Here is a 24,774-nt window from a genome sequence, read left to right on the forward strand (position 1 = left end):
ACAGTATGTTTGGAGGGGAAAAGGACAAGCATTTGAAGAAAAGAACACCTTGCAACTGTTAAACACGGGAGTTGATCTATTATGATTTGGGGTTGTGTGGCTGCCAGTGGCACAGGAAATATTAAAAAGGTAGAGGTTAGAATATATTCTACTAAAAACCAACAAATCCTGGAAGCTAATTTTCCACAGTCATTGAAGAAACTGAGCCGGAAAAGAGGTTGGATGGCCTTCACTCCACAGACTTCAATGTTATTTAAAATCTCTGAGTAGATCTTAAACACGCAGTGCATACGAGACACATTCTGTAAGGGAGCCAGAGTTCCACGACATGGCTGCCGCCGAGCCAGAGTTCCACGACATGGCCGCCGCCGAGCCAGAGTTCCACGATATGGCCGCCAAGCCAGAGTTTTACATCATGGCAGCCAAGCCAGAGTTCCTCATCATGGTCGCTGAGCTTGTGCCATCTTTTGCTCCATGCCACATCACAGCAACGCCTCAGCCTGCTCCATACCACATCAAAGCAACTCCTCAGCCTGCTCCATGCCATGTCACAGCAGCGCCTCAGCCTGCTCCATGCCATGTCACAGCCACACCTGAGCAGTTGGATCTGGAGATGGTTCCCACCCTTATATCCACCCTTAGTTCTCCTGAGCAGGCAAGGGGAACTTTCGGCCCTCCAACCCTGCCTGGACCATCCGAGCCCTGAATTTCGCCTTGGCCTGTCGGTCCCCCGACATTGCCTCAGCTCTGCGTTCCCTCGGCTCCACTGCGGTCCTTCAGCCTGTCGGCTTTGCCGGGGTCCCTCATCCCTCCGGCTCCTCCTTGGTCTGTTGGTCACCTGGCTCCGCCTTGGCTCTCTGATCCTCTGGCTGTGCCTCGTCCCTCCGATCTGTCAGCTCCACCGGGGACCTCCTTCCCTACGGCTCCACCTTGGTCCACAGTCCCACTGGCTCCACCTCAGTCTTCCGATCCCCCAGCTCCGCCTTGCTCCTTCGAGCCTCCAGCACCGCCTTTGTCCTCCCTGCCATCGGCTCCACCCTGGCCCTTTGAGTCTTCGGCTACTCTCCGGGCACCAAGTTCCATGGCTCCACCCCTCAAGCCTCTCATGGCTCCACCCCCCATGGACTCTGCCCTGGTCACATGCCCCACGCCTCAAGACACACTCAAGACCAGCTCCCTACAGAACTTATGTCATGTATTACGTGTTTTGTTTATGTGTTGGGGCATCGGGAGCCGCCCCTTAGTGGGGGGGATATGTCATGTGTATTTTGTTGATTCATGTCTTTTATTTTGAAATGTTTAGTTCCTGTTTCCCTTGTCATGTGATTCCTGTTTTCCCGCCATGTTCATGTATCATGTTTTCATTGGTTTATTATTTAATTAGCTTGTTATGAGTTCTGTTTGTTCATTGGTTTATGTTCCCCCATGTCCATGTATTTAAGCCTCATGTTTTCCATTGTGTCTTTGTCAAGTACTGAATGTATGTGGATGTGTTTTGTCCTAGCCAAGTCAAGCCATGTTATGTTTATGTCAAGTCAAATTTTAAGTCTAGTCAAGTGCATGTTTATGTTTCACGTTTGTAGTTAGGGTTATTGGTTATCACGTTTGTAAATAAACTGCACTTGGCTTCTCTCTACACTTCGTGCCATTGCCAGCCACCAATGTTACTGGAGCAAAGCATAACTATTGTAATCTCACATACTTATTATTATTATGTTGGCTTGAAAAATCCAACATGCTGATATACTACATAAGCTAATTATTATTATGTTGGCTTGACAAAGCCAACACACTGATCTACTATTTAAGCTTATTATGTTGGCTTGAAAAAGCCAACATATTGTTATACTATTTAAACTTATTATTATTATTTATTCTTATTCTTCTGAGACTACAATTTTCAACTGCTACTCCTCCTAGAGCTTTAATGCTACAAGCACCAAAATTACCACAGACCTTGGGACTGTTCAGAAGTTTATTTTTTTATCTTTTCTACCTGATCCGACTTACATTTTTTATATAAATGACGATCAAAAATAAAATAAAAAATCACATAGACTTACATTGGCTGAGCAAAAATGCCCCCTCTAGTGGAGCAATACTGTCCACTAGAGGGAGCCCCAGGATAACAAAACCTTTCTATTACTTTCATTTTCTATCTGTTGAACATGACAAATAAATGCATGCTCCGAGAGCGCTCCACAAGTTATATTTGTTTTTACCATCTGGATACTCATTATTGATCGTGTGAATGCATGTTTTATACAGTTTATTGTACAGGTTAGTTAATCGCCGTTCTAAACTAATGCGCTGATACATTGTAACACGCACACACAAACAGACAGAGCACATGCCCAGAAGTGCGTTCTCTTTCGTCTCTTCTTAGGCTTGAACGGACAAATACACCTTGCCAATTTCAACATGCAAGCGATTTTAAACCATTCAAGCGCATGAAGACACGAAAGTATTCAATTCAGTACTCGCAAGCTGTTTTCTGTGACACAGACAGCCGAGCCGCATCTCAGACAACGCACGCGCCCTGAAGAGAGATCACTTTCGCTTCTCCTTGTGTTTGAACGGACAAAAACATACAACATAATGTCAAAATACATGATATCTTGGCGAGTCTGTTATGTCTCAAGCAGGGCCAGAGTGGCAGTCGGGAAAATCGGGAGAATTCCCGCTGGACCGGCCAAAAATTGGGCCGATTAGGTCCGAATGTTGATTGACAAACTTTCATCATATGTCGCATAACAATTGCCAGCAGTCCGTAACATCTGCTATTTAAAGGATCAGAATTGCGTTCCGTATTATAGCGGACGCAGTCTGTATTTTATCATCTCACACCCAAACAAATGAGAGAGTAGCCTGTGAGTGACGAAACTCATGTCGCTGAAGCAGATGTTGCACCGCTTAAATTGACAGCGTGGGAAGGATCACGGAAGATCCAACGAGAACAGATAGGCTACTAATAGCTGAATGGATGAACGTGCTTCAGGTAGCCTACAAGATCATCACAAGTTTAATACTGACTGCAGTCTCACAATCTCAGTCAATTAATCTCTGAAATCCTCTTCCCTTGCAGTGCAGAATGATAATAGCAAAATTATTTTTTGTCACAAAATAACAGAATACTTAAAGTAAATGAATACAGATGCAACAGCATGACATGGTGCAAAAATAATGGGACTTTACAGCTCTCAAAAGATTAAACTCAAGGAAACAAACTGCACAGAGTGCCTACAATGTTGTATCATGACATAAAACCCTCTTAAAGAGACAGTAACCATTTTGCCTTTGTCCTGAACATTTACATTCCAAGTAAAAGAAAAGTACAAATGTGTTATTTTTAGTTTTTTCTTTCACTCTTATGTTGTAAAATGGCACGTTTTTGAATGGCATGTAAAAATGTAAAAACAATCACTCAACCTTCATTGTTTCACTGGATGTGTTGCTATTTTAATTATCTAAAATACAAAGCACTGACCATTTAAAGTGTGAGCCTGTACATCTTGAAAGAGTTATAAACAGTTACAGTTCTACAGTGTTATTATGTGCCTAGATAGTCTTTCAAATAAACTTAGTTTACCCCAAAATGAAATTTCTCTCATCATTTACTCACCCTCATTCCATCCCAGATGTGTATGACTTTCTTTCTTCTGCTGAACACAAATTAAGCTTTTTAGAAGAATATCTCAGCCCTGTTGGTCCTTTCAATGCACATGAATGGTGATCAGAACTCAGAAGGTACAAAAATCACATAAATGCAGTATAAAAGTAATCCATACAACTCCAGTGGTTTAATCTATGTCTTCAGAAGCGATATGATAGGTGTGAGAAACAGATCAGTATTTAAGTTTTTTTTTTTTTTTTTTACTATAAATTCTCCTCCTTGCCCAGTAGGGGGCAATATGCTTATGTAAATCACCAAAAACAGAAGAAGAACTCTTAAGAGAGAAGAGCACTTATGAAAGTGAAAGTGGAGATTTATAGTACAATATGATTTCATTATTGATCTCTTTCTCACCGCTTCTCATTTACTTGCATTGAATGGACCAACAGAGCTGAGATATTCTTCTAAACATCTTCATTCATGTTCTGCAGAAGAAAGTCATACACATCTGGGATGGCATGAGGGTGAGGAATGATCAAATATCCTTTAACATTCACTTTTTTTACAACATATACAATGAAGTCTTATGACAAAGTGAAAGTCTTAGTGAATGCCGTATGTGGTATAATGACATGGAGAGCTTAAATAATTTTCAAATAATTGCATATATTTCATATTTTTGCTGTGATCTTGTTTTATTGTTATCATCAAGTTCCAGTGCCGGTTCAAGGTTCGGGCTTTCTCAAGCCAACATCAAAGTTTGCTCACAAACTTTAGCTTCTAGTTATATTGGCTTGTCTGCACCAGAACATCGTAGAGACTTCTGGTTTCATTCATTGGACTCGGGGTAGCAAGGAGCATTGTGAGTATCACCTTGGTAACTGCCTAGCAACCAGATGGGGTTACCCTAGCAACCAAGTAACAAATCACTTATCTCTGATCCAGAACATCGTAGAGACTTTGGGTTTCTTTCATTTGACTCAGGGTAGCAAGGAGCCTTTTTAGTATCACCTTGGTAACTGCCTAGCAACCAAATGAGCTATCTATCTATCTATCTGATAGACTGAATGGTTTTATAATCTTTAAATTTTGAACTTTTAAAATTAGTACTTAAACTTGTAACTACTTCAAACTTAAAACCTTCAAACTTCAAGCTTTTACAACTACTTCAAACTTTCAGGTTAGGCTTTCTCAAGCCAATATCAAAGTCTGTCTTGACAAACTTTTTTATATAGTTATTATTAGTGGTGCTTGCAGAGCAAAGCATCACTATTGTAATCTCACATACTTATTATTCTTCTTATTAGTGGTGCTTGCAAAGCATCACTATTGTAATCTCACATACTTATTATTATTATTATTAGTGGTGCATGCGGAGCAAAGCATCACTATTGTAATCTCATACAGAATGTCATAGACACTTAGGGATTTGGCTCTTTTGAGTAAGGTTAGTAAGTAGCCAATAAGAACTACTTTGTTCACTGGCTAGCCACGCCCTGGAAACCATTTAGAGCACCCTAGCAACCAAACACCATTAACTTCCATTCAAAATCACTAAGATGGGTATCTCAGGATCAGAATGTCGTAGAGACCTCTAGGTTGACTCTACATAGAGTTTTCCTCACATCAGTCTGATCATTCGCCACTGACCACATGATATTGATGAAACACCTAATGTTATCAGAAGAGCTGCTGCCCTGAATAAACCCCACCTGATCTATATGTATAAGAGATGTCATAACTTAATCGGTTAGCCAGAATTTTTGACAATATCTCAGTTCTATAAGTATTTAAAGCTGCGCCACCTGCTCTGTATTGTTTTTGGGAGTGGCACACACCCCCCTAAAGCGGCAGATACTCTGGGAGAGGTGATTATGGCCTGCGGAGAAGGTCATGAGGCATCAGTGAATTACTCCCTGTTAATTCAGAGTCTGGGGGATGGAGCTTCAACTTCTCTCAAGAGATTATGGAAGAAAGATTTAAACTTGGTATTGGAGGAGGGAGTGTGGTCTAGGATTCTAAAAAATGTCAACTCTGCATCTAGAGATGCAAGGGTGCGCCTTATGCAATTTAAGATTTGACATAGATTCTACTGGACCCCCTCTAGATTGTATAGGCTTGGTCTTAAAGACACACCCACCTGCTGGCGATGCCAGTCAGAAGACAGAGACACAACCCATGCTTTTTGGGGGTGTGTTTAGATTCAGGAATTTTGGTTGAAAGTTCAGAGTTATTTGTGTGACGTTTTAGGCACTCAAATTTCACTCTGCCCCAGACTTTGTATTTTGGGTGATAGGGCGGTCATAAATTTTGGGGATAAACACATAAATAACTGGGTTTTGACCAGCATTATGGTGGGCAGGTAAATTATTTTAAGGGGATGGAAGTCAGCTGGAGTGCCCACATTTCAAGAATGGTGCACGTAGATGGGAGGGTGGCGGCTTTTGTGGAAGTGTCATGTAGAAGGCTGGGGAATTGGGATTTGTTTGATGGGAAATGGGGCAGCTATTTGGCGTTTTTGGAGGGCTCACAAGGAGGGGCAGTGGAGAGAGAAGTTTAGTTTTAAATGTGTGTGATTTTATATACATATATATATATATATATATATATATATATATATATATATATATATATATATATATACACTGAACAAAAATATAAACACAACATGTAAAGTGTTGGTCCCATGTTTCATGAGCTGAAATAAAAGATCCCAGAAATTTTCCATACGCATTGATTAGATTAGATTAGGGCCTAATGAATTTATTTCAATTGACTGATTTCCTTAAATGAACTGTAACTCAATAAAATCTTTGAAATTGTTGCATGTTGCTTTGTATTTTATATATACAATTTGTTTGTTTTTTTTTTTGTTTTTTTTTTGTCTATAATCATGTGTGACCACAGGGATGTTGTTGAGGGTCAGGGTGGGGTTGAGGATTGGGAGGGGTAATAGTGGGGGTTAAATGTTGATTCTGTGTATATATGTTTTGCTTTGATTTGTTATGTATATGAATCAATAAAAAATGTTAAACAGAAAATAATATAGCAATTAAATGATAGGCCTATTTACAGTATTTATCACGCACAAAACACCAATGACATTAAGAGTTACATTAAACAATATTTACCCCGAAAACACCGATGACATTGAACAATTGACATTAAACAATTAGGGTGGCAACATTAAATCGAACAATAAATTCATACTATATAAAATATACTAAATTGAACATTAATTTATACTAAATGCAACTAATAAAACATATATTATCTAAGTTAAAAACATAGCGATTAACTGCTATTATAAAATAACATATTTTAAAAAAGAAGATGCAGTGACTTATATGCACTTCTAAGCATTGAACAAATGGATTCACTTAAATATTTTGAACTTCCCATGAGAGAGAGAGAGTGGTGTATGTAAGCATGTTTGATTACTGTCTTGGTTTGCTCGGCTGCAGTACAGTGTGACAAAAAGTGATGTAGTGTTTTGTCATGTTACACTTTTACTCGTTAGTGGAAAAAACGACTACACTTTTGTGAAAATAGATTTACTAATGTCATGCTCATGTACAATTTAGGCCTTATTAAGTTACTAGCTAGTTAGCTGCTTCACAACACTAATGCATGCGCATTAGTTAGGGCACCCCAGAGAACTCTTCCACCCTACATGACTGCCTATGCCAAGATCCACCACTGTAATCATATCAATACAATACATATTTATATCTGTAATAACAGAAAGTATAAATACTGTCTTCTCTAGCACTCTTGATAGTGTCTCGCCCTGCCTTGGTCTTGGTCTTGACTTGGTCTCAACCCCTCAAACCCTCAAAGTCTTGGTCTTGTCTCGGTCTCGATACACTCAGTTCTTGGTCTTGACTTGGTCTCAGTTTAGGTGGTCTTGACTACAACACTGATACCAACTAAGCTCTTAAAAGAGGCATTCCCAGTAATCTCAGAACCTCTTCTTAATATTATTAACTCCTCGCTCTCCTGAGGACATGTCCCAAGAAACTTTAAAAATGGTAGTTATCAAACCGCTTATTAAGAAGCCACAGCTTGATCCTGGAGAATTGGCTAATTACAGACCGATTTCAAATCTACCATTTATGTCGAAAATACTAGAAAAGGTAGTGTCCTCCCAACTATGTTCATTTCTACAGAAAAATAGTATATATGAACAAGTATATGAACAATTTCAGTCAGAATTTAGGCACCATCACAGTACAGAGACTGCACTTATCAGAGTTACAAATGACTTGCTCTTATCATCTGATTGCGGCTGCATTTCTCTTCTAGTTCTTTTAGATCTTAGTGCTGCGTACGACACCATAGATCACAACTTTGTCTTGAATAGGCTTGAGAATTATGTTGACATTAGTGGACTTGTATTAGCATGGTTTAGGTCCTATTTAGCAGATCGCTACCACTTTGTCTGGGTAAACAAGGAATTGTCAAATCAAACAAAAGTATGGAGTGCTACAGGGATCAGTTTTAGGGCCTCTGCTTTTCTCCTTATATATGCTTCCCCTGGGAGATATTATCAGGAATCGTGGAATAAGTTTCCACTGTTATGCCAACGATACCCAACTTTATATTTCTTCGAAACCCGACGGAATTTCACAATTCTCCAAATTAGCAGAGTGTATTAATGAAATCAAAGCGTGGATGGCCAGAAATGTCCTTCTACTCAATTCAGAAAAAACAGAGGTACTAATTATTGGACCAAAAAACTCTAAAAATAAGATGCTAAAATATAATTTGACTCTCGATGGATGTACTGTTACATCGTCTTTTACAGTGAAGAACTTAGGTGTTATATTTGATGCCAATCAATTTTAAAATCACATTTCCAATGTTTGTAGAACAGTATACTTCCACCTCAGAAATATTGCTAAGTTACAACACATGCTCTCTGTTGCTGATGCCGAAAAACTAATTCATGCATTCATGACCCCAAAACTAGATGATTGTAATGCATTACTGGGAGGATGTCCTGCAAGTTCAATAAATAAACTTCAATTGGTTCAAAATGCAGCAGCCAGAGTGCTGACTAGAACCAAGAAATATGATCATATTAGCCCCATTTTATCATCGTTACATTGGCTACCTGTTAAATTTCATATTAATTTTAATATTTTTGTAACTATGTACAAAGATTTGAACGCTCTAGCGCCATAACACTTAAGTGACCTTCTACCATTCATGTCCCGAGGTTACCAGAGCCGGCCAGATCCAGCTCCGTTCCTGCTTGGTGTCGGACTCCATTGCTACATGTCTCTGAGTGATGATGACTAACTGCAGCCAGTGCCAGCCAGACATCACTTCAGTCTATTACGATTGACTTCAGAGGATGAACTGATGCCAACTGCAACCATAAAACATGGGATACTTCATATGCCACTGCCTGAACCTTGGACTTAGGATAGACCTCACCGAAATGACCTGCCGGTTGAACTGTGATGCACCTCACTAGTCTCTGCCTGCATCACCTTGTTCTAATGATGGACTATACTCTTAAAATGGAATACATAGACTATCGATTAATTGCCAACAAAAGCCTTCATCAGTAAACTAACAAAGGACAATGCATCTATGTGAACTTCTGCTGTTAATGCAGGATGAACTTCAAAGACATTAGTCATTAATCTTAAAGTTCATATAAAATCTTTGTTTAAACACTGGACCTTAAAACTAATGTCTTGGTTACTGATGTAACCTCCATTCCCTGATAGAGGGAACGAGACATTGTGTTGATGTAGTGACACTAGGGGTTTGCTCTTGAGAGCCCCAATCATCTCTGATTTATTCAGAAAAGGCCAATGAGAATTAGCAAGTGGAATTTGCATTCCGCTCTCCGCCCCGGACATATGGGTATAAAAGGAGATGTCATGCACCACTTAATCAGTTTTGTGCTGAGGAGCCGAGAGAGTTCTGGCCATATCAGCACTGTGGCAGGAGGGACACAACATCTCGTTCCCTCCATCAGAGAATGGAGGTTACATCAGTAACCGAGACGTTCTCTGTCTGTCACTCACTCGACGTTGTGTCGATGTAGTGACAATAGGGGTCCCTATACTGAACACCACAGGCGCTGAACCATGTCACAAGGTACGGTGGAGTGGACACGGGCAAACTGCTGTGTGCCTCGCAGCAAGCGCTCGACCACATCGTGACCTACCAGCGTGTCAGGAAAGGTGCCTCCCTGGTCCCATTAAGGGTGGGAGGAGAGCACTACTAGAGGAGGCTACAGGTGGTGGCATTTCCTGATTTCTGTATTAAGCAATTTCCTGCCGAGCACCTGATAGAATAGCGCTGGGGAAGTGCTCTTCCCTCTCCAGGAGGGAGAGCACTACGGAGACCACATCCTACCAGAGGGAGGTTAACATGTGGACCAGGAAGTTTGCATATGGAACGAAACCCCTGGGGAGGACCCTATTAATGGAGAGGGTACACAGCCACATTGGCTGAGGCAGAGCGAAGCTCTGCCGAGGGGAAGACACAGGGTTTAACGACAGGGAAACCAAACAGTGGAAATACATAATACGGGACTACCGAGGAGGGAATCACCATGTATGGAGCCCCAGTCGGTCGAGGTGCTGAAGCACAAAGTCCCTGTGCTCGCAAGTGAGCAAGGATTAGCCAGTCGTTGAGATAATTGAGGATACAAATGCCTTTCTCCCTTAGCGGGGCCAGGTAAAGATGCAAGGGGACAGGGACAGACCAAAGGGGAGGACCTTGTACTGGTATGCTCGCCCCTCAAAGGCAAACCAAAGAAACGGTCTGTGTCAAGGAAGGATTGATACATGAAAGTACGCATCCTTCAGGTCAATGGCCGCGAACCAATCTTGATGTTGTACTGACGCCAGGATGTGCTTCTGCGTCAGCATCTTGAACGGAATCCTGTGTAAGGCCCTGTTCAAGGTATGCAGATCCAGAATTGGGCACAACCCACCCCCTCTCTCGGGCATGATAAAATAAGAGCTGTAGAAGCCCTTGTGCGTCTCGGCTAGAGGGACGGGCTCTATCGCTCCCTTTGCCAGAAGGGTAGTGACCTCCGCCCGAAGGACCGAGGCATCCTCACTTCGCACCGAGGTAGAGAGGATGCCACTGAACCTGGGCGGGCGTCTGGCAAACTGGATTGCGTAGCCGAGACAGATCGTCCTGATAAGCCATCGCGATGGGCTGGAGAGCACAAACCAGGATCCCAGCCACTGCGCTAATGGCACCAGAGGGATGATTGGTTTTATCATGCCCGGGGTGGGTGGTTCATGGCGAGGTTGAGCCAACACCCCACCGGGAAGATCGTCTGGGGGTGGCGTGCTGCTCTGCTGGCCCGCAACGGTGGCCGGCGGTTGGGGCGGGTGAGCGGCCACGAGAACCGCCAAACTTACCTGTTTGCCGGCATCCCTTTGACGGAGAAAAAGGGAATACAAGGTACTCGCTTGCTGACCGGGGATATTTCAGAGGGCTGAGCATAAGAGAATGACCCAGGGAGTGAGGAAACTGCTCTTTTATCGACAAGTTGGGTGCTGGGGCCCAGTGGGCACCCGGTGATGTTATAGGTGGAGGCGTACTCGTCTCGTGCTGGCCCAGGGGCAGGAGTGGAGCCCGTGCGCTTACCTGGGTCAGGCCAGTCAGTGCCAGCAACCTCATCCTGATGGGCAGGCGATGCTGCCTTCCTGCGGGAGGATCTTCTTCTCTGAGACCGGTGTGCGGGCTCCGATGGTGGGGGAGCCGGGGCCGACGCCACAGAAGGACAGCCTTGGCGAGGGGCAGACAGAGCGTGGGACTTCGGAGGCCTGTAGGCGGCCGAGTCGTGCCGTGGCAGGATGTGTTTGATAACATCCGTCTGCTTTTTCACCGTGAAGAACTGATGGACGAAGTCCTCAACAGTGTCGCCAAAAAGTCCCCCTTGGGAGACTCACGCATCTCCGCAAAGTTGAGCCACAGGTGTCGCTCTTGGACCACCAAGGTGGACATCGTCCGACCCAGGGCACGCGCCGTGACTTTCGTCACCCATAGAGCAAGGTCAGTCGCGGTGCGCAGTTCATGCATCAGCCTCGGGTCGATCCTACCCTCGTGCAGATCTTTAAGCGCCTTGGCTTGGTGAACCTGCAGGATGGCCATGGCGTGCAGGGTGGAGGTGGCCTGGCCCACTGCATTGTAAGCCTTCACCACTAATGATGAAGGAAACTTACAAGCCTTGGAAGTGAGCCTTGGTCGGTTCCTTCAGGTGGCTGCATTCTGCGGGCATAAGTGCACCACCACAGCGTGCTCTACCTGAGGAAGCTCGACATATCCCTTGGCCACCCCGCCGTCGAGTGTAGTCAGGATGGACGAGTCCGCGAAGCATGTATGGGCGGAGAAAGGCGCCTTCCAACGACTTTGCGAGCTCCTCGTGCACTTCCGGGAAGAAAGGCCCAGAAACCAATCATCCAGCCGCAAACGCTCAGGACAGGGCGGAGGTTTCCACTCAAGCCCGATGTTCGCAGCTGCCCGGGTAAGCACGGCTGCTAACTCAGTGTCCGCTTCGTCCTGAGTTTTACCGCCCGAGAGTGGGAGCTCGGTAGATTCATCCACTTCTGAAAGCAGCAGCCCACCCTCTGATGCTGCGACCGACGACTCATCCTCATCGCTAGCCCTGAACGAAATTAAATCCCTGAGGCGGACCGCCTGATTCGTTCACGAACTCCTTCAGGCAGAACGAGCATACTGGGGGATGGGAGGTCCGCGGGGACTGAGCCGGCTGATAGACTCACATAACCACATCCAAATTGCCCACGGCGCTCGCCGTCCCAGCCGACTGTGCTTCAACACAGGACGGACCGGGTCGGGAGCAGCCGCGGCGGCTCTCTGCTTCATAAAGAAAGAAGAGAGCCGCAACATTCTCATGGGCATATTCTCACAGTGAGAACATGACCCATCCACAAATGCTGCCTCAGCGTGCTGGCAACCCAAGCACTCGAGACAGATTTCGTGGCCGTCCGATGGGGAGAGATAACGGCCGCACCCAGTAGGACACAGGCAAAAGTACATCTTTAAAAAGAAGCCAATTGTTTGTGTGAGCTCTTTTAGAGGAAATTACTCTTTTAAGAATTTGCTTTTTTACACCTGTGAACTCAGCTGCCGAAGCGCCCAGGGGAAGAACAACACTCGACCGTGCGAGAGCAACCGCTGATATGCACCTTATATCCAGAAGTAATGAGGTGACGGGACGAACACAACACATGTATTCGGCTCCGAAGAACAAGTCTGAATGAGTGGTGCACGCCATCTCCTTTTATATCCGTATGTTCGGGGCGGAGAGCGGCATGCAAATTCCACTCGCCAATTCTCATTGGCCTTTTCTGAATAAATCAGAGGTGATTGGGGCTCACAAGAGCGAACCCCTAGTGTCACTACATCGACACAATGTCGAGTGAGTGACAGACAGGAAACTTAGTTTAAACTTTGACTTGCACGGCACATAAATAATTAATATTGGCATTATATTCATGCTGTTTAGCCAGAGGGGAACTGGCTCCCACAGTGAGCCTGGTTTCTCCCAAGGTTATTTTTCTCCATTAACCAACTTCTTTTGGAGTTTTGTTTTCCTTGCCACAGTCGCCTTCGGCTTGCTCACTAGGGTTCTAAATACAATTATTATTTCTTTTTAAACACAATTTACAATCATATTTAATCAAACTACACAATGATGACTCTAAGACTTTATAAATATTATAGTTTCATTTTCTGTTACTGCATGATTTTCTGTAAAGCTGCTTTGAAACGATGTGTTGTGAAAAGCGCTATACAAATAAAAATGACTTCACTTGATATTATCCAGTGAAGTGTCTCTGTAAGTGTTCTGTTAGATTAATGTGTTTCATTTTCAAAGCTCTGTGAGGAATGCTGGGACAGCGATGGAACGTGACAGGCCTGTGGAGAAGTGAAGAGTCCCTTGCGATCATGTGTTTGTGTGGATGCATCCCGTTTCCCGTAAAAAATGCAGGGGTGGAGCGCACTGCTCGTAAACAAACGTGTCCCGCACCATCAAATTCAAAATGAAAATGAGGAAGTTTATTTATGAGAATATGGGATCAAAAACGCAGATGAGCTGGAAGACTAAAGATGCCACAGTTTTTAATCCAGACCATATTGCAGTGAGAACAGCAGTTGGGGGGATATGTGTCCTTAACTTTCCAACTGTCTGTCTCCAGACATGGATACAGGATAGGAGCAGAATTCCCAACACTATTCCAAACACTTAACCTTAAATTTCTGGAAAATAGTGCAGGATATCAAATGAAAAGTGTGAAAATGCCGAAGCAATACAGGAAAGTTTCATAATTTCAGAAAGAAAACATATGTGCATATATATGCACAAAGGTGCACTTTTACAGTTATTGATCCAATTAAATCTTGGATAATGTGGCGTGTGGCTAAACATTATCCCTTCAGCTTGGACTTAAACAAAACAGTGACAGTGTCTGGGAATAAACACACACACTCACTAAAATCTGGAAGTAGTTGAGCACTTTTCCACACAGTGCTGAAAACTGGCTTCAGGCCAGTTCACCCTGAGCCCTTCACACTAATTGTTTCCTTCAGCACTATCTGCATCTCACACTATTAGGTTTAAATAAATTCTCCAATTGGAACAGTAAACCCCTTAAGATGTTTTTAAATGTGTTCATGTTTTTAAAGGATGAATTTAAGATAGATTGTGGTCAGAGGTCAAACACACAGCTAAGGTCAGGTGATCAGATCTCAGACCATGTTCAGAATGCAATACTAACTTACTTCTTACATACTATATACAGCACAGTATATACTGTACTGCATACTGCCTACTATTTTTTTTTATTTTTTTTTTTTATAGTTTGTAAAACAGTAGGTATCATGCAACAATAAACATTCAGCAATAGTTGCTACATTTTTGTCACATGATCTCATTACTTTCAGTTCAGGAAGTGGCGTCCAGTTAGCATGGCTATTTTGACTTTTTATTCCAATTTTGTATAAAGACGTGGCAAATTTCACTATTGGTTCATTAGACACACTGGAAATGGAAGGACAAGTTGAGTTCATACAGCACCCTCATACAGTCTGTCTGTTATACTCCACATTTTGGCAAATGTAGTAGCTCATCCAAGTATTCTATGCATACAGAAAATTTAAATACTGTGCACAGAGTACATACTGCAGAAACAGTGTGGTAGTATGCTAGTCCAGGGGCGTCTCTAGGATTTGAAAACATCAGGGGCAAAGAGTATCCAAACATAAGCTATGAATGCATAGAAACATATGGAGGGGCATTTCTAGCCTTTCATGAATCACCCATCAAATAAAATAGTGTTCCCTTATTTTGTTGGGGGATCCAGGGGCATATTCCACAGATATTTTTTTTTTTTAAGTCTTTTCCAAAAACGTGATTTTAATGAGTATTGGAGCAGTGTTTCTACATTTCCTTTTAGAAGCTTGAATGTAAATATGGGATACCATGCAACTCTAGACTTGCAACACACGACCTCATTAGCTGAAGTTTCTCACAATGGCCTTTCAAAAAAGGAGCTTGCTGTGACTGTACCATTGTATTTTGATTTAAACTAGTGTTTTTTAAATAATATTCTGAGGACCTAAAGTATTTTAGAATTATCTGAATAATTTTCCATCATCTAAACATCTGTAACAGTTTGAATTTGACACAGATCTTTTATACTTTAAGGTGCTATATGAAAGCAAACAGAATTTAATTAGTACCTTGTTTCTATGAGATTAGTTATGATACTAGCATCATTTTCTGACTGTACCTATGAGTAGACCACTTGACTGAGTTGGCACTATGCTATTGAAAATGTTTTTTACTAATCCATAACAGATTTGTTTCCTCTTTCATTAGGCTCATCATTTAAGTAATATTTAGGAATATTTGTCAAACAAGTCAAACAAGGCCAGTTTATTTATTAAACATAATCACAGAACATATTACACAGGAGGAAAACTTTGTTCATAATTTTCCCATATATCTAGGAGGTCCAGACTTTAAAGCCCTTTATTTACTTTCTCTTATATTTACAGAGCAATGCAATATGCATAGATAAGGCCATGGATGGCTCCTTATTACTGTGGTTAGATCAATGCAGCTAGTCTATAGTCTTTAACTCGTCAGTGATGTTTAGCCTTTTGAGATGTTTGATTTCCTCCATAGTGTCTTAAACTAGACAATTCTTAGTATAATTCAAATGGATTGCAATAGTTTTGTGGTTAAGCACCGCCACCAAGATAACAAGGGAAGCCCAGACAACGCACACTCTCCAGAGATACAGTAGAATAAAGCAGAGCCCATCACGCGTCTTTGTGATGGCTCAAACCCCTGAATGTTTCGACGCCCCAGTTCTAGTCTAAGTATTGCCCACGACATGAAAAAACCTGAATAAAAAACTTCAGCACCAACATACATTTCCGGGATAGAGAGCTATATGGTAAATGACAGTTAGCAAAACGTAACATGTCAACAATAGAAAGAGAGAGAAAAGAGTGTGACTTTAATGTGGTGGTGGCTCAGAGATCTATCTGAGGTCATGGTAGTGAGATTACAGGCCTGTTTTGTGTGTGGTTTGCCTCTAGTGATGCTGTTTAGGTTGAGAGAGAGAGACAGTGATTCAGCTAGAGACTGAGGGCATTTTCAGACCTGTAGACTGTTTGCTTTGTTCCGAAACAGGGACTAAATTGTTACAATGTTGCATTTTCTTCTCGGTTTGGTTCGCTTTCACAACATTTCAAAACGGACCAAAACTATGTAATAAAAGTCACATTTGAGCAAGCTGTCCCCTTGTCGCCTACTGGTCACTATGTTTGTTCGCTGTTCCAGGATTACGCTCATCCATTGACATACTCATCCATATATATATGCCTGTATAAAATTTGTCAACCATTAAAAATTATAGAGAATTTCCGAGTATTGCCAGTTAAAGGTTGTGCTCCAAATACAAATTATCCATCACTCGGATAGATATGAATTGTAAAGTTTCCGTCATGGTTATTTTTATCCGTCATTATTTGCTTTTGTATTATTTCTCCATTGAAACGTGCCTGTACACAGAGATCTCTCTCCCTCTCTTGCACGTACACACATGCGCGCGCACACACACACACACACACACACACACACACAAACAGCAAAGTCACATAAAATGTTTTTTATTTGTCAAAAAGTTGCAAATACCATCCTACCCATGTTCTGCCGCTATCCAAAAGAGAGAAACAATCTTACTAAAATTACCTCAAGCGAACCACTCCATAGTTAGTTTGCAATCGGTCCGAGACCACCTCATCAGGCGGTCTTGGACCAATTGTTTTGGTGTGGATCCAAGTGCAATTGCCGTGTTCTTATATGCCTAAACGAACCAAACCAAGGGAGAAAACATGCCAGGTTCCGAAACAAACGCCCCAAACGAGCCAGGTGTGAAAACTCCCTGAGACTGTATTGAATCAGACAGAAATACATGCTGAAGACCCTTCTAAAGGAATACTTCATCCAATATACTGTGTGTATGTATGTATATATATATATATATATATATATATATATATATATGTCATCTTTTACTGGACCATGTGCCTTTATTATAAATTTGCACACAAAAATTAAACAGAAGCAGATTTAAAGAAAATATACAATAAAACAATAAAACAATATTAGAAAGTGCTGGGAAAGTTAAAAAAAAATAAATAAAAAAAAAAGCCTAAAAGAGTTTATACAAAGTACCTTGAAAAATATATATATTTATATATATATATACCTCAATAAAGAGGTATAGTGAAACAAGAAACACACGGCCCTCTATTTGAAACTGTAAATTGACCAAAACCCATGATCCCAGCATACAGTGATCAAGGACTCCAAAAAGGACCAAAAAGCACCTTAAATAGTAGACTCTTGCACTTTATTTCAAGTCCTCTGAAGTCATATGTCTTTGTGTGAGGAAGAGACAGAAATTGGAGTAATTGTCACTGAAAATGTTCCCCTCCGCTGTAGCTCTCACATCTCATCATTCATGCACGTGTTTAAACTTGGCATATCAATATGCATCACTGCAGGTTTAACATCAATGATACCGAACGCAATCTTGTCCTGTGACCAATAAACAAATTTGAATATGTGCAAACGTGATCTTCTGTGAATAACTGCTTAAATTGTGGTATGTTTATCACACAAAGCTATTGTATGACTTCAGAAGGCTTAGAATATAGTGCATGAATCGCACAAACTACTTTTGTGATACATTTATGGGGTTGTTATTCCTTTTTGCTGTTTAACAGCACCCATTCACTTTCATTGTTTGGACAAAAGCAACTGTGAAACATCTATTTTTGTGTTCCAAAGATGAAAGAAAGTCATAAGAGTTTGAAACAGCATAAGAATGAGCAAATGATAACAGAATTTTCATTTTAGATTAACTATTCCTTTAACCTTTTGAAGTAGAAAAAAAAAAAGATTCTCAAAATGAAAATGTAGAGATGTACATCAGGCATCTTGTGGACTGTATACACACTATTGCCATAGACCTAGTTGCAAAATGAGTGTATTTTTTGGAATAAATGTAGAAAAAGTCATTAATTGTATGTGGACAAGAGGAGCACCCCCTTGCTGATTGATAGTGTTTTATATAGTCAGGGTTTGACAGAAAGAGGCCCTGACAAAGACACTCAAATGATGGCAGGGCATGTTTGCATCCTGTGGGAAATGTAGTAATTGAATTTAGTATGTGCATTACTTTAACTGACAGCATTATTTACTGAGAGCTGACCACGGTCACTCAGACTCTAGTCTCAAACCCAGAGTCTCCTGTGAGAAATGAAAACCTTCTGTCGCCTCCGCCATCATTAGAAACACGGCACAGGAATATTTCCCACAACACAGAGTACTGTGATGTCTGCATTCACTTTTCTGTTGCTTGTTGTACCCTCTCATGACACTCCAGCTGCTCATTCTAGTGCTTGAATCCAGCTGTGGACTGTGTAATCCTTTCCTTTGATTTCTGAGATTTCCTAACATGAACTGTGAACTGAAACCTTCTTTAAGTTTTTTTCCCCACAAGCATTCCACATCTCCGCTAATATTCCTCAAAGACAATTATTATTATTTTGCAAAGATCTGTGTGTGAAAAAGTAAATCAAATCACATGGATCACTACACTAACTTTTAACACTTTATAAACGGTCTAATTGATAAATCATTCATAAAAAAATATGTAATGCTTGGTAGATCACTACATAATGCATACACTACCAGTCAAAAGTTTGGATACTTCACCCATTCTCTTTTATTACAATTTTCCACATATTAAAATTATAGTAAAGTCATCAAAACTAAGAAATAACACAGGTAGCATGGGAATTATGTAGTGACCAAAAATATTAAACAAATCAAATCTTACCTTATTTTCCGGAATATAAGTCACTTTTTTTTCATCATCTGAAAGGTCCTGCGACTTATAGTCCGAAGTGACTTATTTATATAATTTATACTTAATTGATGTCAGTCTGTCAAAAAAATTGCATACTAAAACACATACTGTATGCTTACACACAAACAATTGAAAACGTCATGGTTACTTGTGTATCCTCCGTTCCCTGATGGAGGGAACGAGACGTTGTGTCGATGTAGTGACACTAGGGGTCACTCTTGGGAGCCCAAGACACCTCTGGTCTTTGATAAATGGTCAATGAAAATTGACAAGTGGTATTTGCATGCCACTCCCCCAGACATACGGGTATAAAAGGAGCTGGTATGCAACCACTCATTCAGGTTTTATGCTGAGGAGCCGATATAAGGTCCGGCCATTTCAGCGGGTAGTTCAGCATTGTGGCAGGAGGGACACAACGTCTCGTTCCCTCCATCTGGGAACGGAGGTTACACAAGTAACCATGACGTTCCCTATCTGTCACTCACTCGACGTTGTGTCAATGTAGTGACACTAGGGGTCCCTATACGAAACGCCACAATTGGCTGAACTGTGTTACGTGAATTGGCGGTGTGTGGTGGGCAGACTACTGTGTGCCTCATAGCCAGCACACCAGGTCGACACGTAACCTTCCCCAACATAGTTATGAGTGTCGAGACAAGACGACTACCCAAGAGACAGAGACAGGCTTAACCCAGTCGTGGCCTCTTTTCCCCTTCTCTTTTCTCCACTCCCTAAAAAAGAAGGGGGATTATCCGACTGGGCCACCAGGTCTAGTCGGGGGGTGTCCCTCCCAATGGGAAGACACAGCGGAGACCACATCTCGCCCAAAGAGAGGGGGGGATATTTAAGTGGAAGGATACGTCACATGGTCTTTCCAACCATGTGGAGAGTCTTCAAGGTAGATCCTGACCAATGGGGAGGAGTTACTACAAACATGGAGACTGGGGCAGAGGGGCTCTGCCCAAGGAAGATGCAGTTTGTCAACAGGGAAACTAATTAGCGGAAGATATATATCGCATGGGACTAGCCTTACAGGGAACCGCCACATGCGGAGAACCTACCCCAAAACAGGACTCTTAGTTAGCACGTGTACTGGGCCAGCAGCGAATCTCTCCGAAAACTCGACTGCCACAGGGCTCAGAGGAAGTCAACCAGGGAACAAACTTTTGAACACTACTGGGAATTAATGCCGCAAGTCTTCAGCTCAAAAGGAGGTGGAAGGCGCTATGCGCAAGCGATACACCTGGCCGGCTATCCCGGGCTTATCCGCTTGTGTTGCGTGCCACTACCTGGGACGAAACCGGTTCCACCCGGAGGTTGTAGAACCTTGCAAAGGTGTTGGGTGTTGCCCAGCCCGCTGCTCTGCCAATGTCTGTTAGAGAGGCACCCCTGGCCAGGGCCCAGGAAGCTGCTACACCCCTGGTAGAATGGGCTCGTAGCCCTACTGGGGGCAGCATGTCCTGGGCGAGATATGCCATAGTTATGGGGTCAATGAGCCAGTGGGTGATCCTCTGCTTGGAGACAGCGCTTCCTTTCCACTGTGCACCAAAGCAGACAAAGAGCTGCTCAGAGATTCTAAAGCTCTGCGTGCGATCCAAATAGATGCGTAAAGCATGCACCAGACACAGCAATGACAGGGCTGGGTCTGCCTCCTCCTGGAGCAGCGCTTGCAGGTTCACCACCTGGTCCCTAAAAGGGGTGGTGGGAACTTTGGGCACATAGCCCGGTCGGGGTCTCAGGATCACGTAAGAGTAACCCGGACCGAACTCCAGGCACATTTCGCTGACAGAGAATGCTTGCAGGTCACATACCCTCTTGATGGAAGTGAGCGCAGTCAGGAGGGCAGTCTTCAAGGAGAGTGCCTTAAGCTCGGCTGACTGCAAAGGCTCAAAGGGGGCTCTATGTAGACCCTGAAGAACTACAGAGAGGTCCCATGAGGGAATGAGGCGTGGTCTGGAGGGATTCAGCCTCCTGGCGCCTCTTAGGAACCTGATGATCAGGTCATGCTTCCCTAAGGACTTACCGTTGACTGCGTCATGGTGTGCTGCTATGGCAGCAACGTACACCTTCAAGGTGGAAGGGGACAGTCTCCCTTACAAACTCTCCTGCAGGAAGGAAAGCACCAAACCGACTGCGCATCTCTGGGGGTCTTCGCGTCGGGAAGAACACCACTTAGCGAACAGATGCCACTTAAAGGCATACAGGCGCCTCGTAGAGGGGGCCCTAACCTGAGTGACCGTGTCTACCACTTAGGTCTTCTGCGTCCCGTCCAGGGGCCAGACATGGAGATTCCAGAGGTCTGGTCACGGGTGCCAGAGGGTGCCCCGTCCCTGAGAAAGAAGGTCCTTCCTCAGGGGAATTCGCCAGGGGGGAGCTGTCGCGAGGAGCGTGAGGTCCGAGAACCACGTCTGGGTGGACCAGTGTAAAACCCTTTCTTCATCTCGGCAGGAGGGACAGGTTCTATCGCGCCCTTCTGTAGGAGGGTAGTGATCTCCGCGCGCAAGGTGGCAGCATCAGGGGCACTTTGAGAACCTCCGTGGGTTCTTAGGCGCTGGCTGTGAGACGGGTGGCGTCTGCTTCCTGCGGTGGGCTCCACACCGGGGCCGGAACGAAGGGGCGGGCTGCGGCGGAGCCGGTGCAGTCACCACAGTGGGACGCCCTTGGCGACGAGCAGATGGGGTGCGGGATCTTGAGCCGTGCTGGGGCAGGATGTGCTGGATTGCCTCCGTCTCCGGGGGAGTGGCATGCAAATACCACTCGCCAATTTTCATTGGCCTTTTATCAAAGACCAGAGGTGTCTCAGGTTCCCAAGAGTGACCCCTAGTGTCACTACATCGACACAACATCGAGTGAGTGACAGATAGGGAACATCAGTGTGGCAGCGGGGGCGTGGTCAAGCATCTCTCTGGAGAGAGAGAAAGCGGTAAGGGCGCTTACACCTGAGCTAAATTATGTCTAACACCTGTCTCTAATTTCAGTGGGTACGGGGAGAGCGGCATAAAGAGAGCGACGCAGCACTTAGTCGGAGAGAGAGACTGGACACGAAAAAAGCCGAGCCAGAACCAAGATTTTGGAGTATGAAAGTTTACTTGTGAAACAGTGTGTGATAGTGTTTAGCTTAGTGTTTTAGGAAAGACTGTGTATCGGTGTTGTGAAGAGGGAATAATAAAGCCTCACCCTAAGAAGGAAAGCTGCTTCTCGCCTCCTCTTTTACAATCAGTTATAGAGACGTGTAATAGATAAAGGATGGACAAGGAGGAGTCGGGAACTGGCTGAACATTAAACATAAAGTTTAATAAGAAACTCAATGTAAAACAAACATAAACAAACACAGAGACACATGCAATGTGGCTGTGTGCATCTCTTTCTCTCTCAAACTGGCACCTCCGGCTCCCCTTTATCTCGCTCTCCTGCTGATCAGCTGATTCAATGCCGGCTGTGCATCATCACAATCCTCCCCCACCCGATTCAGGCCAGGGTGCCACCGGTCTGACCAACTCCTCCCCAACTCTGGAGGGGAGATGCTGCCCTTCCGGCCATTCTGTCAGCCATTGGTCCACCCCACCTACTGTGAACCTGGAGGAGAGACGAGGGGAGGCATGGGGAGAGGGAAAGGGCAAGCGGAGACACAGAGAGTGACAGAGAGGAGAGAGAGAGAAGAACTTGCTCACTGGCTCCTGGACACGCTGTCACACGGTCCTCAACCGCTCCTCCGCCCTCTAACGGACGCCAGCTCGTTCCTCCCCCGGCAGACGGCAGCGAGTCCTCCGGCCCCTGGCGGATGGAACCGCTCCTCCTCTTCTTCAGTGAATGGCAGCAGTTCCTCCGGCTCTCAGTGGCCGGCAGCGACCCCTCTGTCCCCAGGCAGATGGCCATGGCTGCTCCCCTGGCGGATAGCAGTGGCGAGGACTCTGCAACAGCGTATCCCTCCTCCCTCCCGGGTTTCAGCACCACTGTATGAGCAACCAGTTTGATGAGCTACACCACCCCTCTCTCCTGCAAACAGACACACAACCATGCCCCCATCGCCACAGGACAGTAGAAGTGTTTTAATACAGCCAGTTAAATAGTCTGTCTGTCATAACATTACTGTGCTAACAAACTCTAGACCGCTATCAAACACAACTCCTCACGTGCCCACAAAATGAGGCTTCATCACACTCGTAGTAAAACATTCAGTCAAATAAGATAATCAGTGCAGCGCAAAGAAGGTTGCAAATATCAGAAATTACAATAGATAGACAGTCGCTAACGTTAATGAATGAATAGAATACAACAGGCATATTGTTTTACTCACAGACTTAAAGCTGTTTATTTGTATGCAGCATAGATTTGCATATGTTATAAACATGTGGCTTATTTGTTGCATTATTTTCATAAAACATAAACAGAATATGAAAAACTGTTACATATGATTACTAAAAGCAATGCTCTCGATTTAAACAAGGCCAAATACTGCATGATACAATGCATAGATCCTGAAGTAATCTTCAAGGAGCGAGTTATGACATGTTGATGAGCGGCTGAAAGGAAGTCAGGCGGCCTCTCCCAGGTCCTAGTGTCTGCTGCAATAAACCTGTCAGTGTGACTTAGAGTATGTGTCCACTGGCGTGGTGAGTGAGCGGACGTTTTCAATTCATTCCCATGAGAATCCACCTTGTGAGCATGGCGCTCAGCTCCCATTGGAATTAACAAAAAAATATCCGCTTAGCTTTGCTCACCATGTGCCAGTGGACATGTACGGTAAATGCTTTTGCAAACCAGAGGCGAGGCAATAATGCAAAAAGAATCTCCGTCGAATGGCCCTTTCACATTAAAAGTGAGGTGAATGATTGCCATGCATGTCTTTACAAAAGGTGCAGGCACTAATTGACAAGCAAATTTGTCCTGGTAAGGTAGGTGGCGCAAATCAACTTTCAGCTGGTCTGCCCTTCGCCCATAATGGATGAGAAGAAGAACTTCTTGGTTCAACAGTAAACAACCATGGAATCACAGTACAAAAGACAAGCAAGCGAGTTCTCTAGCGAGCCGATCGAAAAAATAAAACACATCTCTCTACAAGCTGCAGCAGTGATGACGAGTGTATTGTTGATTTGCTCAACACGAAAGAAAACATTCGAGACAATTTTACAAACCTCTCAGATCGCCTGCTGGACAAGTTGACTGTGCCCGCCTTCATCGCTGCTCTCAGGTGCAGCCTCATGGCACAAGGAAGTAACGTCCGACTTGAAACTGTGGCCATACAATCTCCATCTCGCTGGAAGAGTTGAGATTACTCTGTGTTCCACCGAACACTCTAACGGATCCGAAGGAGACCACCGAGCAATCCGCATCTTCATCCGTTTGCCTGCAGAAGTGAAGAGAGAAAAGATTTCTCTTCCATCTTCAATCAAGTCGATATTGCTGATTTCTCCGCCAGCCCGCCGAGAATCAGCAGCCGTACCGCCCGCCGACAGAGCGAGGAAATGGCCTACCGTCATCACCCAAGCCTCGAGGAACCGAGTCTGAGTTAAAGGACGGATGAACACACATTCTGCATCCTCATGCGATTCAAGTAAGAGGTTTACGTCTGGGCAGAGATAGAATATTATAGTGTGTTATTCTTGTGTATACGGTTTACGGACCGCCATGTCTGCTCATTATTAATACTCAGGGTATTAATTATCACGAATTTGATTTGCCGTATTGTAGTCCAACCAC

The sequence above is a fragment of the Myxocyprinus asiaticus genome, chromosome 14 (genome assembly GCF_019703515.2).
Source record: "Myxocyprinus asiaticus isolate MX2 ecotype Aquarium Trade chromosome 14, UBuf_Myxa_2, whole genome shotgun sequence".
Lineage (NCBI taxonomy): Eukaryota > Metazoa > Chordata > Actinopteri > Cypriniformes > Catostomidae > Myxocyprinus > Myxocyprinus asiaticus.